The sequence below is a fragment of the Manacus candei genome, unplaced genomic scaffold (assembly GCF_025592945.1).
Source record: "Manacus candei isolate 608988 ecotype Guabito, Panama unplaced genomic scaffold, ASM2559294v1 h1tg000028l, whole genome shotgun sequence".
Classification (NCBI taxonomy): Eukaryota; Metazoa; Chordata; class Aves; order Passeriformes; family Pipridae; genus Manacus; species Manacus candei.
The window spans coordinates 26,146,498-26,165,087 of NW_026138076.1; the positions used below are offsets into that span (position 1 = coordinate 26,146,498).

The following is an 18,590-nucleotide window of genomic DNA, read 5'->3' on the forward strand; positions in this document are numbered from 1 at the left end:
CAAAGGGCTTTTAGGGTCACACAGCAACTGTATCAGGGTTAAAAATAACTAATTCCCTGATACAGGTTATCAGCAGAACAGCTGGAATGAATGGCACAGCAGAGGAGTGCTGCAGACCCAGCACAAGTGGCGTGGATAAAAGGAGAAACAGGCAGAAACTACTTTCATTGGATTTGCTGCTGCAAAAAAATATTTGGCAGAAAAAGGCCCTTTAAAGTATGCTGTAATACTAATGTTGTCAGGCCAGCTTCTAGGGGGCATCTATCAAAATTAAAGTATTATTTTAAGAATCAATAAACACAATGCTAAGAACAAGAGACTGAAGAATGTTTATATAACATTCTATATTTCTGATTTCAGTTTTTACTTAGAAACTCATTTGTTTCTGCTGCATGGACATCAGTAATGCTTCATTTTTTATTGCTGAATACTACTATGTAGCAAAAAAGGCAGTGAAAAATTCAAAGCAAGAACCAGACTCCAAATACATAACTATCCATAATACTTTATACTGTGAGCATTGTTTTATATATATATATAAGAGTACTTTTATTCAGAAGGCACTATATACCCATATTACTATATACACATATTAATATACTATGAAAGAAAAGCCAAAAAGAACCATCTTTTCTGTAGTTGGACTGATCTGTGTACTGAAATAAACATAAATATATACATGCATCATTGTCAAAGGCTAAAAAAACTTATGGCTTTGATGGATCTTACTTACATGTTTTGCTGGATTTGGGCTGTAAATTTCTAGAGAAATCTTGAATTTAAAAAATAACTGCTAAAACATTTTAAGTCTTTGATAACAGAGATCCCAGTTTAAAACCATTATCAATTTAATAGTATAACAATTTTCAAGCAGTGATCAATTCAAAACTCTTCCTGATTTGTGCGACAACAAAATCCCCTAAATCACATCTTTAAATAAACAAAGTGGAAAACCTAATTCCATGACACTTCAAAGGATTCAAATACTAAAAAAACTCTATGCATAGTCTAGGTCTTTCTTTATTAAAACATCAAGTTTGCATCTAGTATCCTAAGTGCATCTTGCACTTTATGTAACTAATATTCAGAAAAAAATCTATTGTGCTATATGAAAATCTGTCTCACTCAGATGGTAATTAGAGAGTGGTGTTAAAGGTCTGATAGGAGAAGATAATGAATCCCCAGTGTAGAGATTATAGGAGGAATTTCAGTATAATGGACCATAAAAAGGTATGAGAAAGATGGTAGCACACATCACAAGTTAAGTCAAACATCTGCAGATATGTTTCAGGAATGAGGAACGCCAGCCCTCACGGTTTTCCTAAAGTTTAAAGGCATTTTCTGACCATAACAAAAAAAAAAAAAATAAACATGAGAAAATATTCTGGTTTTAATTTCACTCCAAACATGCTTTGAGAGAGCTCATCCCAGAGGAGCAGCAGTGTTTAATGTGGATTTTCCATCTCTGCCATATTAATTGATGTCAGTTACCTTGGGAAACAAATTGAAAGTTAAAATTAAATAATCTGCTGTGAGATCAAACTACAAGCAACAAATTTATTCCAGGTCTGAATACAACATGGCACTGTGCCACTCAGAAAAATGAAGATGACTTCACATAGCATAGTCATAGCTGCAGAATAACTTAACAGTGCTCAAAATGCTTTGTGCAAACATTTCATCGTATATTTACATCTATACTTGTCTTACAGTCAAAATGCCTTCCTGTATGTTTATTTGTACTAGTTGCTTCTGAATATTTCCTCTGTTAAAACCTTTCTTGAGAGTGTCATGAAATACAGTTCAATTAATCAATCATACATAAAATCCCCGAACAGTAACACAGCCATTTATCATAATTAAGCAATACCACTTCTCAACAGTAGCTAAAAGTGGTTTATACTCTTAGTTTACGGACATGACACAAAAATTAGAAGCAACATTAAATACTTTTCTCTTATGACAAGCAGAGTATGGTATAATGATATAATGTCACTTTTTTATTTTCAATCATATATCAGTTAGGTGAACATGTTGAGCAATTATAAAAAGATTAATTTGCTTTGCAGCACTCAGAAGACACAATCTAACTTTCTCCAGTGTGAGAGTGATTGCAGCACTTGCAGATGCCCACTGAGGTGTGGAAGCCATTGCCGCCACAGAAGCAGCTGTTAATTTGTCTTTCCTTTACATAAGGCAGAGGCTTGCTATTCCCATTCAGCTCTAATCTGTGAATCGGCTCTAAATTCGGAATCAGAGATTCAGAAATCACTGCTTTTTGACAAGACAGTTTAGGGCCCATCACCCATTCTATCAGTAGCAGGTCATTGCAGCTTCAGCTGTGGTGCCTATCAGCAAACACAAGCAAAATATCTAAATCTTATAATTTTGTCTTATTAATCTGAAGTGCTGTGTGTAGCAACAGAATCAAAGCCCTAGTGATTGATCTGTTTCCAAGGACTTAAAGGAGGTTTCTAAAATACTCAGAGAAAATTGTTCAAATCCAGATCAGTATATAAGTTAATATTTTAAGAAGTCAAAGTAAGTATTTAATAGTCTTATTAAATCCTGCACAAATAAGTAAGCTTTCTTTGGCTGCTTCCTTTATTGTTAACTTGACCATGTTCAGGGTGCACGCACCTTCAAAGTATTACTTTGTTTGGGTATTGCTCCTTAGCACAAGATGTAAGTAACTGAAGGAGGTAGGCAAATCTTACAAATTTTTAAGTGGTAGTGAGTCATACCTAATAGAAAACTGCCAGTTAAGGTCATCGTGAGACACAAATTTCTTCTGCTTTAAATATTAGCATTTGTGTAATAACACAAAACACTGTACCTTAATATTGAAACCAGTGTTCTTGAAGACAGGGCAAAACCCTAGTTTTAAAGTATCACTGAATTTCTTATACTGATTTTGTGACTGACTCATTTCCCTGTAATGGTCTGAACAAATCCTTAGATCCAACCATACCCCTGAGAGAAGCCCAGACTCCAGACGTGAAAGCTATATTGCAGCCACATCTCTGGTTTCAATTAAAGGCACAAGAGGAACCTTAATTACTACACCCATGTTTTGGCATGTAGCTAAAGGAAGGACTGATTCCCAAATGTTGCTGATAAAATACATATTTGCCATTTTAAGTATCACATTAAGTACTTTGGTAGGGTAAATATTTTCCTATGCTGGAACCAAATAACAGGGAGGCATGCTGAGAAGACAGCGTGGGAAAAATATTCTCTTCCTGTGAGTCAAAACCTATCTGTGAAAACACTCCATAGCAAGCCCAGCAGGAGCCTCACAGCACCTGATCCTCTGCTTCCCCTGTCACACTCTTAGGCAGAAGTAGCAGCCCTTGGCTGTGGCACATCTGTGCACCCTCACCCTTGGTCCAAAGTATGGCTTGTACCATCAGCTAAGCAGCTTCCTTAGATGGAGATACTACCCCTGAAAACCCCGGACTCCTTATGCTGCGGGAGCTGTTGAGCCTGACTGTTCGTGGCCATTTTTCCTGAGGCAGAGCTAAAGATACTTCACAAACACTAGAAACAACCTGCTGTATGTAACCACAATGCACTATTTAATTTTTGTGTTTGGTTTTGGATTTTTTTTGAGAAATCCTGATATTGAACTGACATAACTGATGAGATTTCGAGTGATCCAGGTGCCCAGGTAAGGAAAAAAAGGAAGATAATTGAAACAGAGGAAGTGCTGCAGTGAGGACAAGCAAAACCAAAACCAATCTAAAGCACCTGGAAGTTACTCTCATACTTTAAAGGAATATATTTCTAAATATAGGATTAATCTGCATTTTCAGTCCCTGAAAGTAAAATACTTCCACAAAAATTGTAAGAGAAAAGCTAAGAAAAAGAAGTTTATGTCTTCAAAACTTTTTCTTTCCAAGAATTAAAACTCGTCCGGAGGACATGCAGTGTTCTTGACAGGCAGCAGGAGTTAAATGTAAAGATCAAAGTCTTGCCGATAGCCAACGGAATCTAAATTAGAATCTACAAAAGGAGAAGCGCTGTGGGTCTAGAATATGAAGTAATGGTCAGTAGTTGTGCTTACTGATTCCTTCCAACTACCTACTCTTACAGCATGATTTCTCAAACTTAAAAATGCATAGAATTTTACTCATTTAACTGGACCTTTACCTTCAAATGTCTGCAAAATCTGATTTTTATTTATCTCATAGATCAAAAAATGCTTTTTAGGAGCAAATAAAATACAAAACAATTGTAATTATTTTGTGATAAAAGTAAACTGAGCTTCTGCAAGTGCTGCAAAAAGATAACTTTTTATCTCATACCATTAGTGAAATCTTAAGCTAGTATTCATGCATCTTCTATAATAAATTAAACAATAAACTGCTTAAAAATTCCAAATTTCTAATGCATGAAGTAACTTCTCACTTGAGAATCGTGGTCTGGATTAACTGTGAAGCATCTTTAGAGATGATAGAAAAATCCTCCTACTTCTTCAAAGACGCTTATGCACGTACTGATCTAACTGACGTTGATATGGGTAACTGATTACACAACTGACACTTAGGTTTGCATAAACATCATTATTGTTATTATTTTCCCAAATATATTGGAGCATTGTAGAGCAATATAAAACATTGATTGTAGTGTCTAATGACAGTGCATATGGTTAAATATTCCCTTTGTGTTCACAGCTTTAAATTATAATGAACAGCAGGTTTTATAAGTAAAAATACTAGTAGTATTATAAATAAAAGTACTAAAAGTTTCCCTGAACTCTATAGATCTTAGAGAACTGTCTGAAAACTAGGTCTGTAGAAAGTAAAGTGTTTCATTAGCAGAATTCAATTGCAGAGTTTTCTGACTGGGTATTTGCCACCTGTCACTTCTTGTTTACAATGTCTACAAAATCATTTTCACACTGAAAATCACTGACAACTACCTTTCATATTTATTCATAGTTCGGCACTCATGCCAACTCCCATTGAAGTCAACAGCATGTTTCTGGATATAGCAGGAATAGGATTAAAACTAACAGGTCTGTGACTGCTGTCACTGAAATACTGATTTGCATGTTTTCTTATTTTTGAACCAAAATATGACCTTGGTTTTTTTGATTTTGGGTTTTTGCAGCTAGGTGTGCAGATATGATGGCAATCACAGAACTGAGGTCATTTGAGATTCTAGAAAGGTTAAAAACTATACATGGGAAGGTAATAATAGGAACTTGTAATTAGTGAAAATGGTTCATTTTCCTGCAGCAGCGAGGTCATGTCCTCGTAACTTTTCTGAAAAATATATTGATTGAAGATCTGCATTCAACCAGAATAGATGGCTGAAAGGAGTGTTTTCACAGCCATCATGCAGCTACTGATTCTGCTTTAGGTAGATCCCATGGCAAAAAAAAAAAAAGGCAGCTCTGAAGAAGTAGAGAAATCAGCTACTTTCCCAATTGTTCTCTTCCATAGTATTTGCAGAGCAGGACTAGAAGGCACCTTCCTTTTTGATTAAATGCCTACAGATGGTTTCTGCTACAAAACAGGTTTAAAATTAATTGAAATTGCTGATTTAACCATGTGCACTGTAAATTAGTACCTTCCTTTTTTATTTTACTGATTGGCCTGTCATTTTCCACACAATGGTACAGGCAGATATAGTTATTCATAGCCCACCTCTTTAAAAATCTGCTCTTCTAAAAAAGATATTTCCAGTAGAAGTAACTACAGCAGCACATAACTCAGGTATCATTTTCACACTGAGGTCTCTACCAGTATAATTAACATGCATTCTTTTACTGTCTCACTGTATTATATCTCTTACCAGTATTTTCCAGTAAAAGTTAACGGCAGTAGCTTAATGGTGGCACATACCAAACCCCGTCCCATACCAATCCCTCAAAATTCTCTTAGCTGTTTAGTCTTCTTTTCAAGGTGGAATTGCAGAAAACACCTTAACATCTGCACCAGAAGATGTAAACACGGGCAAAAGTGACCTTCAAGCCTGGAACTCTGGGGGGCCTCCAAGGACTCAATGTGATGAGAGGAGGATGAAGATGATGAAAGAGGGGTCCCAAACTCCCCCAGACTCGATTCCCGAAGGGGTGTGCCGAAGAGCGGAATGGGGCAGAACCAGGGGGTGGTCGAATGGGGATTGGATGGACATCATTGGGGACTGCATGGACATCATTATAAAATCATAGCACCTGCGTGGTGCTATGACACATGCGTGGTGGTTTGTATTCCTGTGGCCTGGAGGCTCATTAAAGCTTTTGTCCCCTTATCTTATCTCTTCCTAAACTGGCCTGGAGTCTTTTTTTCTCCTTGGTCTTTTAGGCAACCATTTGTTGCCTAAAGATTTGAGTGCACAAAAGCAGTGGATCTTACCTTAGAAAAGCATGGTTTAAAATGTTATTAGCACATCCTGTGAGATTGAATGCTCTAGAAATACATTACAATACCAATTTGACTATATTGTTTAGTTTCCTCCTAATTTTCTTCTGGAAAATACAGCAGATATGCATTTAAAGCAGAGAAAGCTAGGTGAATATGTGAATTTATATTGACTTTAAAAACGCAGGCTTCTTTTTTCACTAAAATGATGAAGCAAAGTAAAGATGAGAGATTTTATGAAATACTGAGCTTACACATGTGGTATTAAGAGAAATTAATCTTGTTAATTAATCACAACAAATACGCACTTAATAACTAATGTTAGCCCGCTGTTGGTGTATATCACTTGTGTAACAAAACTAAAAATTAAATAAATCAAGAGGCAGATTTTGGCTTCCTGTCAAATGTTCAATCTGTGATGCTTGTTATTGTCTCCAGTGCAATTGCTGAAGTTATCACAGCTACTGATCTTTCAAATCCTTCCGTTACATTCATTCTACTCTTCTTTTAAGCATTTGAAAGAAATCAAATTGCACAGAGTGTTTCTCGGATTACTTTTGCAGAGGAAAAGTCAGCACATGCAAATGACAGCAGGAGGGAGAAGGAGTGCAAAATTAACTCAGAGGTAACTGCCATGTTCACCACTTATTCTGTAATAACTTTCCCTTAGCCTTGGTGGCAGTTTTATGTAAAGAGCGAGGTGAAAATGTGGCCCTGTGGAAAAGTAAGCTGAAAATATTTATGGGAGATTCAGCTTTGACATATCTATTTAAAACCAAAAGGAATGTATTGGACAGACTATAGCAGGTTATTCAGATCTAGAAATGTGAGATCCTTTATAAAGAAACTTCTTAAGTCATTATTGAAATGTAGCTTCTTGTTTTTTCATCCTTGCTCCTTTATCCTGTCTGTATCTCCCGTCTTTCCTTTTTATCTCTCACATAATAAAGAACAACAGATATTGCAAAATAAATTAGAAAAAAATAGAAAATCTATGCCATCTGAGAAATGGAGCAAAGCTTTGATCTTTCAGACTTTGGTAAGAATCCTGTGATAATATCATTGCAGCCAATGCAGTTATACAGGTTTTAAGATGAAGAATCGTGGATAATTCTAGGTACCCTGCCTAGAATAACTGCAGAAAGATTACCCCATGGTTCAAACAATGCACAAAGTTCAGGTTCAGTAGCACAGAAGCATGTTAGTTCAAATCACTACCATATTTTTTTGTAAGAGTTTTTAATATGATTCCAGTCTTGAAAAAACCAAGTCCTCTGGCAAAATCATCTAACTTATTTTATGGAAAAATTATCTGTATTTACCCAGTGAGAGAAAGACCCAAGGGCCTTGTGCAAAAAGTCACAAAAGTGAATTTGTGAGAAGAGTAGCAGAAGAATGCTTATGGTTAAAATGCATTTACTTTACCTCGATACTTAAACCCTGAATTTGTACCTCAGATTAGAGGCTAGTGATTGGTATATCTATCTGATCAGTTTCTGCACCGTTCTTTATTAACCTGTTCTTGGATTTCCCTTCCTCCATATCTCTTAATCTGTTTAATTTCTGTTTATCTGAAACACCTGCCACAGAAATCAGTGAATTTCACTGGAATTTACAAGAATTTCAAGCCAAGCATCTCTTTCTGTGGCAGTCTGTGCCTAGCACTCTGGCACAAAAATATCCAGAACTGAAACAGACACTAGAGTTTCAAAGAAGCTGGATGACATTATTTTTATTTTTGTGGGATTTGAATATTCAACTTGATATTGTTAAGAGAAACTGCAATTCAACAGCTAATGCACTTGAATCAGTATAATGTATGGTTTGAAACATCCTAAATCTTTCTAAATGAATCTGTTATAACTGGGGGAGCAGCACTGACCAAGGTTTCAACTATTTGATATTTTTTAGCTATAAGGATGTATCTTTTCATCGCTGTTTAGCACTACTGAAGGTGTGGCAAAGTAGCATTATGTGCCATTTATTTTCCTTTGTGTCATGATCGATACCTCAAAGATCCTCTGATTTTCACTGCATATGTTATTAAAACATATGCCACCACAGACATAAGGAACTGTAAGGGCACGCAGTTCTTAGTTCAAGGTGTGGCAATTTATGATTCATGCTGGGAGGCTTTGGGCTTCAGTCCCCAGGCAAAATGAGCAGAGAATACAGCTTGAGAGTCTCGCTCTGGAGGACAGAGCTCCAAATGGGAATGAGAGCTAAACAGAAGTAGCAATGGGGTCATCTGGGGTCATTTACTTTGTTGAGAACCCAAACTAAAGTCAAATGTATTTGATAAACTTCTTTGTCTCAACACTTCAGCCACCCAGATACCATAACACTCACTTTTAGTGTAGAGGCTGTCCCACACCAAAGGTCCTTCAAGTGCTATTTCCCACCAAAGTCAAAGAATTACCACTCAGCATGTGCCGTTTTCTAAATCTGTAAAATGGAAATCCACCACTGAACACTTATTTTTTTCATTATATTAAGAAACCACGTTCATTTAAAAAATAGAGCAAATAACAGGATGTCTCCAACTTTCTGTGTTGCATACTGGTGCATCTATACTCAGGGAGTACTTCAAATAGGTTTTGAATGTTATTTGAATATTACCCTGAAAAGATATGCTCCTTTGACTGTAAAGATTTTTTGTTGTCTGGGCCCTTGAAAAAAGAAATCATGTAACAAATAATAGGTTCCCCATCTGTGCTTGTTTATGTGCACAGAAAGAGGATCTACATAGCAAGTTCCCCCTTCTTCTAGGGGGCAAAAGATGAGAAACCACATGTATAGCTGGGGCAGAGGGAAGGAATGAGATGCATGAGTTCCTAGAAGATATAAACCAGAGACCTAAGTTTAAGAATAACAAAAGGTAGTATCTCCTTCATGAAGAATTTCCTGCTAAGATGAAGACAATATTTTTAAGCATTTTGGCATTCTAGAGCATTCATAAGCACCATGAATCTTGCAGAGTGTGCACTCTCAGCAGGTAAAAACAAACGGAGGAAAATGTCTGCTGCACTGTGTATGTCTTCCTTTACATGGGGTCAGAAACATTTGACATTTCTGCTTACAGTCTAGGTGCTGTGGAAAATACAAAACATTTGTTTTAAGTACTTGTACCTGGCAAGTTCTAACAAGACACAAGCACTAACTTTACAAGTATCTTATGACAATGGAGAAATTAAGTTATCACAGTATCACAAGTGTCTTTGCAGCATAGTCATGTTGTAAACCTTTGCTCGGGGTTTTCAACTCTATTTATAAACGGGCATCTAAATCCCACACTGCCCATACTATATTAAACTGACATTAGGATTGCATTCCTAAGTAATGCAGCTTCTTTGCTAAAAGAGAGTACCAAACCTAAGTTTAGCATTAAAGATCTGAATGCATTTATTAATATTTTACTAAAGATTATTGATGTTTCCATTATTGTAGTGTAACAGTTGGGAAAGAAAACAGTGAGTGTTTTTTTATATAAAACATATAGCTGCCTTTTTTTGGCATATTTATTACAGCATTGGATAGATCAGCCATTTATAATACTGTAAATTACAACAGTGGCAATAAAATCTAACTATTTTTTTAAATACATCATCCCCATTAGATGCATTTCTGCCACTAGTACTCTCATTGCACTTTCTTATCTTATTTTTAACCAATTCCAATTTAGAGCTAATAAAATTCTGCCCACAACATGGGCAGGGATAGATGTTCTGTTTTAGCGTTTGCTATGGGTAAATCACAATTCTGTATTCCATCAGTATTCCTTGTTCTTCATCGCTTCAAAGTCTATTTGAAAAGATACCTTTACCTTTTAATTCCCCTCTATTTTATCGTTTAGACCCATTTTTGCTTAGAACTTAGTAGTACTTAGAACTGCAAATAATTTTCAAAGAGAAACTCGAAGGAAAATATAATGAAATGACATTTCCTATATTAAGCAACTGTTAAAAACACTTTTTACTGGTATTTGCTAGTGCACCTCTCTAATCTAAGACAATAGTCACTGTCGTGATGTCCACCTCTATCTCATGCACGGTATAACTGCACACTTTAAACTTTGACTGGCCTTGCCTCTGTGGGTTCTAAAATTTACTACTGTTCTGGTCAATTACTTTTTCCACAGATTATTGCTATCGTGCTGTATCTCCCACAGACCTGGAGCATGTGACATGCAGAATAAGTGTGGAGCTGATCGAAGCTGATACTAGTTTTCAGATCAGCTGCAGATTTTCAGTGTCATACTACAAATGTTGTGAGCCTATTAAAATGTTTTGCACACCATGCCTAACTTGCCATTGGAAGACTGGCCTCCTCTATGCTGTTTCGTTGATACAACACAACCAAATGTTTTTGTCTGCAGAAGGAAATATTTCATTAAACATTCACAAAAGTCACCATTCAGTCAGTGGGATCAATACTTGGTCAACAAGTGAAAATCCCTACAGAGGATTACGCTCGAATACTGGTATTTAACCTTTTGTCTGGTGAGTTCATCCCTGGGCAGGTTGCTTAGCAGAGAAATTGTGCCACTGTTATTTTGCATTCTGCTCTTTCTCTGTTGCTGTTGTTAGGTCTGTTACTTGCTTACTTTAACCCAGAAGGCTCAAATTAAGATCAGGGCCATACAGGAATATACACCAAAAGATGATGTCTGACCCGAAGGGTTTGCCCTCTGACTGGCTAAGACAGAAAAAGCGAGATATGAAAGGAGGTATAATGATGTCTCTTTTATAGGTGGGGAAATAAGGCATCTGAACATCACAAAAGAAGGACTGCAGCTGAGCTAAGAAGTGCATCCAGACCTCATAACACAAGAGATGAGATTGCACAAGTTTTTTGGCCAGTTAGTAGATCTGACTGATTGACAAAAATCAGGTCAAGCCTTATAAAAATTTGCAGCCAGATTTCAAGACTAAAGATGGGATCAAAACACTTGCACACAAGTAAAATTCAAATAGATTTTACAGACAGAATTCATAAAAGGGTGCAGGTGCTATATATAAAAGCAGAACAAGGAAGGTGTCCTCACCCTAAATCTTCATGGCTAACACACAGCAGGTTTAATGTCACTCTCTTATTTCTGAAGGTTTATAATTGTTCAAAGGAAAGGCATTTCCCCTTGGCTGGTTTTATTAATATCATGCAACCTGTTTGGGAACCTTTAACTGCATCAAAATAAGCATTTAATTCCATCTATTTCTGTCAAGATTTCCTGAAGTTTTTGAGAAAAGAAATCAGCTCCCCGTTGACCAAAAGCCTTGCTAAGTTACTTAAGCCACAAGACTTTTCTTCCCTTCATACCATTCCTCCCATGTAGAAATTCTAAAATCCTACCTCTAGATATGCCTTGTGATTTCTGTGGACTAATGGCTCTATTTTCACCAAAATTTCAACAGTTTATCAGTCCACCAAATATTTTTCTCATCATAAAGGCAAGTGGTTTTGCGTTCTCAGCTTGCCAGTGCAAAGAGACAACTATGAAGACAATTTTGGCAAAAAGAAAAAAAAATTAAATTTAAAGTCAGATGGATGCATGTTTTCTCCAAAGACATGGAAATTTTGCCATTTTTAGCAGTTCTATTTAAAACAGGAACTGCAATGAGTATTTTAGGCTCCAGGGTGCCTGCAGTCAGGGACACAGCTATTAGTGTAAGCAGACGCCCCTCCCTATTAACCAGAAGACACCACCTGACTATATTGTCTTGAGTTTTCAAAACATAAATAATTATGAGCTAATGCAAAATCCTAATTTTTCCAAGTAACAAACTAGAAATCTTGCTGAGGTGTTCCTCTGTTGTAGTCAGGCTTTTACTAGTGCTCTTTCATGTGTGAAGATTTTCTGTATTTGCCGAGGAGGGAAATTGGCTTTCCCTGAAAAACTTTTGTCAGTCTCCATCTGTATCAAGTGCCAAGTGAAATGCAAGGTTAAAATGAAATTAAACACACATTTACCTTGGTCAGCATTAGAAAGGCAGTCCTCACTACACAACAATATACTTTAGAGAAACCTTTTTCTGGGATTTCAAAAATATCTGTGCTATTATTCATTAAAAGTAGAGAGTTTAGCAGCAACTACTGTATGTGGCATCACAGAAACCTAAGTGTTACTGCACTCTCTGGAATCAATAACATTCTAGAATTACACCAGGAGGATCCTAACAAAATATATTTTCCCCAAAAGCATGAAACAATTTTTGTTCTGAATACCTCAGAATGAGGCTAAAGAAAAGATTCACTTCATAAATGTATGTTTCTTTCAATTTCCATTTGTGGAGGGGAAAATGATCAAAGAATTTCAGCACATTGCCTTCTAGTAAGAAATTTTTACTTTATTCACACTGAAGCAATTGGGTAACTTGCATGGGATATTCCTTGCAACTCTCTAACAAAATAGCTTTCTAAGGGCTAGATTCCACAATGCTTGATAACATTTTTGCAAGTGGTTCCATGATGATGCACACCATCCTGTTTCTAGATTGCAACCACACAATTAAAGCTCTCTTCCTGAGCCACTGCATGGCTGACCTATTTTCTATATGGACTTAGCTGAAACAATCAATGGGCATAGCCATGCGTAAAGTGCAAGGCATAGCCAAACTGTCCCAAGGGAGGGTTTTAGACAGCTCTATGCAAGTCTCCAGGCATTTTTCCCCTTTCCTTAGGGCAGAGAAAAAGCAGCCTTGTCACTCAAGCAGGGACAGCACAGCATTCTGTTCACGTTCAGGCAGATACATATGCATAGGAGGTACAGACAGGGGGTCTCATGAAAGAAACACCCTCCCAGAAATAACACATAAGGTCACAGCTTGGTTGTCATCTAGGCTTAGTGTTCTGCCTGTAAGAAATTAGCCTACTGCTGCTGACTTGCACGAGAAGGGGGCTCGTTTGAGTACTTCTACTAGCAGGGCATCATTCTCTTGGAACAGCTGCTTCTAGTGTGAATATGCAAGAAGAAAATCAATTCACAAATTGACTTTAAGTAATACAAAGGAACTAATTTAAAGAGTCAGAGCAGTAAAATCAAGAATAATGGCTACCACAATACTGCCAAGTTCAAGCAGCAGTGAGGGTCTGAACCGTGGAAGTGGGCATTTGAACCAAATGAGAATGTCAGTTAAAATACATCACAATTAAATCTGAAAGCAGTAATACTCTTAGCAAGAGCATGATTCCACTTAACAAAACTACCATGTATTAGGAAATATGAATGAAAAATAACTGGAAGTGAATATCCCAAAATACTGTGCTCTGGTAGGGTGAGATTTGCTTTAAGACTGTGGAAGCCCTAAAGCTCATATATGTGCTTGGGTTCTGAATCAATGAACAGGACATGATGAGGACTCTCTGTGGTGACGTAAAATTAATCCCTAGAGAACATATTTGCTCTGACTTAGGTCGTGAAGCAGCAGAACAACTGAGAGCAGAGAAACCTGCATTCCTATGAAAAGGGAGTGGATGTCAGCTTGCTCCAGACTCCACATCTCCAAAAATAAGTAATTATCCTGTGTGGTAAGATACAAGCTATAAAAAAGGAGCCAAAATGACATGGAAACACTAGCATTGACCTACGACTGGTATCACCTGAGTAGGACAACCAAAAAAGTGGAAGAACAGCATATTACTAAAGGAGCAGCAATCAACAACTATATTACAAAAGGTTTCATTAGAGACATTTATATGGTCTTTTCAACTGTAATATAGCAGGTGAATTTATAAGCAAAAACCTTATAAAAATTTGCTGTTTCTAGCAAATTTTGCTGCCTTTATTACAAAAAGTGTAATAAAAAGTGTTGTTTATGCCATAGCTAGAAGCCCTAGTCAATTGAAGCATGTGCTTAAATCCTATTGTAATTTTAATATTAAATAGATACTAACATTCTGCCCTGAGCAGTAGTGCTTTCTTGAAAAAAGACCTATGCCCTGAACTGACGTAAAAAACCCCCAGCTGTTTCGTGATAAACTTGAATCTCTACTCATCGTACAAGTATTCATGCGAGACGTGCTGAATATACATCATATATATTACAACCATGTCTCAGATGCTGAAAACATGCTAAAAAGAATACTCAAAGTAATGCCAAATGTGAGATTTGGCCTAATTTCAATTTCAAATGCTAAAAATTTTAATTGAAATGCTAAACATCTACATAAATGCAGTAAATTTTAATAAACACATAGACAGTAAAGATCTTCAGAAAGTAAATAGTAAAAAATGTGCAAGGAATTCCAACAAAGAAACCCTAATGGCAGCTCTCCAATGGCTCAAATTTCATATGCTAATAAAATGTGCAAACTGAGATGTAATGATTTCTAAACATTACAATAAAATTCCTTAAAGCATGTCCTGTAGTTTCCAATAAATATTTTAAAATATTTCTTTTTACCTATACTGAACTTTTCTTAAATGAGTAAGTTTTATGAAAAAAAAAATGAAACTTCTTGCTTGTCTACAAAGTAGATACAGAATACAGCCAATACCTTCTGATACATATTTCCTTGTGGATAATTTAGAATGCTGCATCTGCTTCCTTAGTTAACTGAGGTGCTTGATTTTGAGTTTCTGGGGTTTTTTAAGTAAGATACAATTTATAACATCTTTTGTTGAACAACTCATTTCAGTTAAAAGAAAAACAACTGTATTTGCTAAAAACTCTACCTTGGCTTTTTGGATTTCTTATTTTGAGTCTCGGTATTTTCTTTTGAGAATTTCAAACAGATGGCATTCATATTCATAGTAGCTGTGATACTTTATCTTTTATGGCATGACAAAATGAGGTTTTGACTGCTACTGATATTTGGCATATTAGATTTTATTATCGACTCTTACTTATGCTTTGATTTCACTGTGGGATCTGTTTTGAAACAGACTGTCATAGAAGGCTAAAGACAGATTTTTTAAAGAAAGCATTAATCAGTATAAGAGAAATATATATGACTTTAGTCCTTACTTTTATGGACACTGACTTCTCATTTTTAATGGTTCATTAAAAACTTGAATAATTTGAGTACTCAGCAAGTGAACAAGTGGGAGAAGGAATGGTGAGACATTTTATTGATGTCAAAAAAGGGTAAAAAAACCCCACTGTAGAACTAACTTCCTTACCTTCTCCTCTGATGTTCACCTCACGGTCTTGCACTGTCATAACTCAAAATAGCTGCACGCTACATAATTCCACAGGAAAAAAAAATGCAATCAAGAAATCTCTATGTGCTTCCCTTCTTTCTCCCTCCATACTTTTCCTCCCTGCTTTAGAGCAGCATGATTTCAGCAAATGCATTTCTCTTTTGAGAATGGGGAGCATAAAGTTTTTGTATCACAGCTACAGTATTCCTCATTTAAGGTTCTTGCTACTGGCAAAGCAAAGAGAACAGTCATCAGAGCTGCAGAATGTATGGCCATATGTAGCACCCCAGAGCAACACAGTCCAAGCAAGAAACTTCTCTACCATTAAGAGAACATTTGTAACACATTCACACACATTCTCCAGTCGTTTAACTTGCTTATTTTCTCTGATTAATTGTGTAAAATAGTCTGTTACTGGAATCTCTTCCCAGCACAGGCTGTCACCACCTTTTGTTCCTGATCCTAGAAAAGCAGTAGACCCATTTATATGATTTAAAGTGTATGACTCCTTGCGACTACTTTCTGTAGTTTGGAAACAAATCATCTTAATTCTAACTATAAGAAAAGGGAGTGGCACCATTGGGAGTTTTGTCTTAGAAAAAACCCTAAGATTAGACCATTTCCAAATAAGTATAACACTTCGTTCTATTCATAGAAATATAATTAAACTCTTACACTTGTTATGAAAAATTCCTCTGTTACATTTTTCTGTAGCTCTGTATTCCGAGACTTCATAATGGAAAATCTGAGTGAATAAAATTTCCTTTTTCCTACTAGTATTCCAACTAGCAAATGTCTTACCATTTCTTTTTAGGCCAACCCACATGCAGCACAGTGTAACCTGTAGTCCAGTGAAAGCGAGTAGCCCAAATACAGCTTTACAGATACACTGCATCCTTGCTTAGGACTTTTCCTTGTTAATTCATCCTTCAAATTTAGAAAGCCATCTTACTACATTCACAGAATAAGTGGCCAGCTCTGAAAACAGAGCCATTTTAGAAGCAGCATTAGATCAAGCTTGAGAGAGGACGTAAGATGTATAAAAGCACTCCTTTACACGTGAGAGAAAAACTTTTCAAGTGTCTAATGATTATAGATAGTGATGATTTTATAAAGGGACTACTAGGCCTAGGCTAGTAATGGTTGCTGAACTTTAGCCACAGAAACAACCCTACTCACTCAGAAAAAGAATTATGAGCCTAAAATTTTGAAAAATAGAAATAATAGGGGCGCTAAGAGACTTGAGTGAAAAACTGTTAATCATAATGAATGCAACACAGTCTGGGGGTTCATTTATTCTTCCTAGGGGAAAAAAATTGGAATAGCAAATGCAAAAATGAAGTTATTGTTAGAACATCAGGTATGTGATGAAATACCAGGTTTGTGTCTAATTCGTGAGCTCCAATCATATGAATTACTCTAAAAACCAGACAAGAAACCTTACCAAAGCTTAACGCAGTAACACCAGTCTGAATGGGTTCAATTAGCTTGACGGGCATCAGTAGTTCGCGAATTCTTAGAAAGCCTCACAAAGCACAAAGGCCGCCGGGGTACCCCTCGTGGCCGGAGCCTTCACCGAGCTCCTCGGGCGCTTCCAGCCCCTAATCCACGCAGATTTCGCCTACAACCATATTTGGCTCGGGGCACGGTGCAAGCGGGGCTCGGGATGCAGAGGGGAGAGGGGCTTCCCGCCAGCCCCCGCCCGATCCCGGGGCTCAGACCCGACTACGGCCGGGGGAGAGACTCAGACCCAGACCCAGACCCAGATCCAGACCCAGCCCCGAGAGCCCCGCGGGCGCGGGGGCGCCCCGTCCCAGCGCTGTCCAGGGTCCCCGCCGCCCCGCTCCGCCGCGCTCCGCGCCCCGGGCGAGGCTCCCTCACTCTCTCTCTCTCTCTCTCTCTCTCCCTCCCTCCCTCCCTCCCTCCCTCCCTCCCTCCCTCCCTCCCTCACTCACTCACCATGTCGCGGGGGTGCCGCGGCCGCGCAACCCCACCGAGGGGCTCTGGGCAGGCGCCGCTGCCGCTCCCCGGCGCCGCCAAGGTGTATTTGGGGAGCGGGCGCGGCGCGGCGGGGCCCGGCGGGAGGGGCCTCCCCGCGGGCCCAATCAGGGCGGCGGCGGGGCGGGGGCGGCGGCCGGGGGGCGGTGCGATGGCCCCGGCCGGGCTGGGCAGGGCGGGGGGAGCCGCGCCCGGCCCGCTGAGCGCCGCCGCAGCGCTGCCCGGAGGTGCGGGGCTCCCGCGGGGCTCAGCGGGGCTGCGGGCACGGCACCGACACCCCCGGGGTGTCCCGGGAGTGCCCCGCCGTCGTGCGGCACCGCGCGCGTTTAGATGGCGAGAAATGTCATTTTGCGCAGGGTCGGGAGCTTTAGTCAGCGGCTTCCGCGCGAGTAGGAACCAGTGTCACCGGGGTGGCAAGGCGCTGTGGTTACTGATGTCTTTTCCACTCCACATACTCTTCAGTCTGAGGACCGTGTGCTGCCATATTTGTTCTATTTGCACTCTCTCTGCCGCGGCTTGGATTTACTTGTTGCCAATGATATTCTGTGCAATCTCACAGAATATATATATTTTTTTACTGTAGCCTTGGGGTGCAACTGTTAAAACCAATGGCTAAACAGTGACAGAGGGGAATCAACACCTTTCCAAATAAGCACAGAAAACAAGAGTCATTTAAACAACTTTGGCATGTCAGGTAGCCAAGTTCAATTTAGAATACGAATTCATGAAACACTATTTTATAGAGTTGCTCAGGTCTGAAATCAGAGTCTGAATTCTTGTGTGACACCACTGAAGCAGAATGATAACTCCACAATCATTGCCAAAGCAATTTATGGTATTTTTACTGTGAAAACAATGGATGGTTTTTGGAAACCAAGGATCAGAAATAATTTTGTTAGACTTGGACAATTAACAGGGACTGAGCTGCCTCATCAAGGCACATGGAAGCAAACAGAATATTTCACCCGGAAGAACAGCTGTTGTAAACTGAGGGAGAAGCACCATACCTACACAGGAAGAGAAGAAGGGGTATCATTTCTTGTGGCTCACTCACTGTTGTGCCTTAACAGGCTTGTGCAGAA

At 38.4% G+C, this 18,590-nt stretch overlaps 1 protein-coding gene across 1 annotated transcript in view; it reads right to left on the reverse strand.

The window, feature by feature from the left end:
- GUCY1A1 (guanylate cyclase 1 soluble subunit alpha 1) overlaps nucleotides 1-17,581 on the reverse strand; it is a 33,901-nt gene extending 16,320 nt beyond the window's left edge. The window contains exon 1 of the mRNA XM_051790619.1: nucleotides 17,470-17,581. The gene's annotated coding sequence lies outside the window, so the exon portion shown is untranslated. The remainder of the gene's footprint in view (nucleotides 1-17,469) is intronic.
- Nucleotides 17,582-18,590: the final 1,009 nt, after the last annotated feature.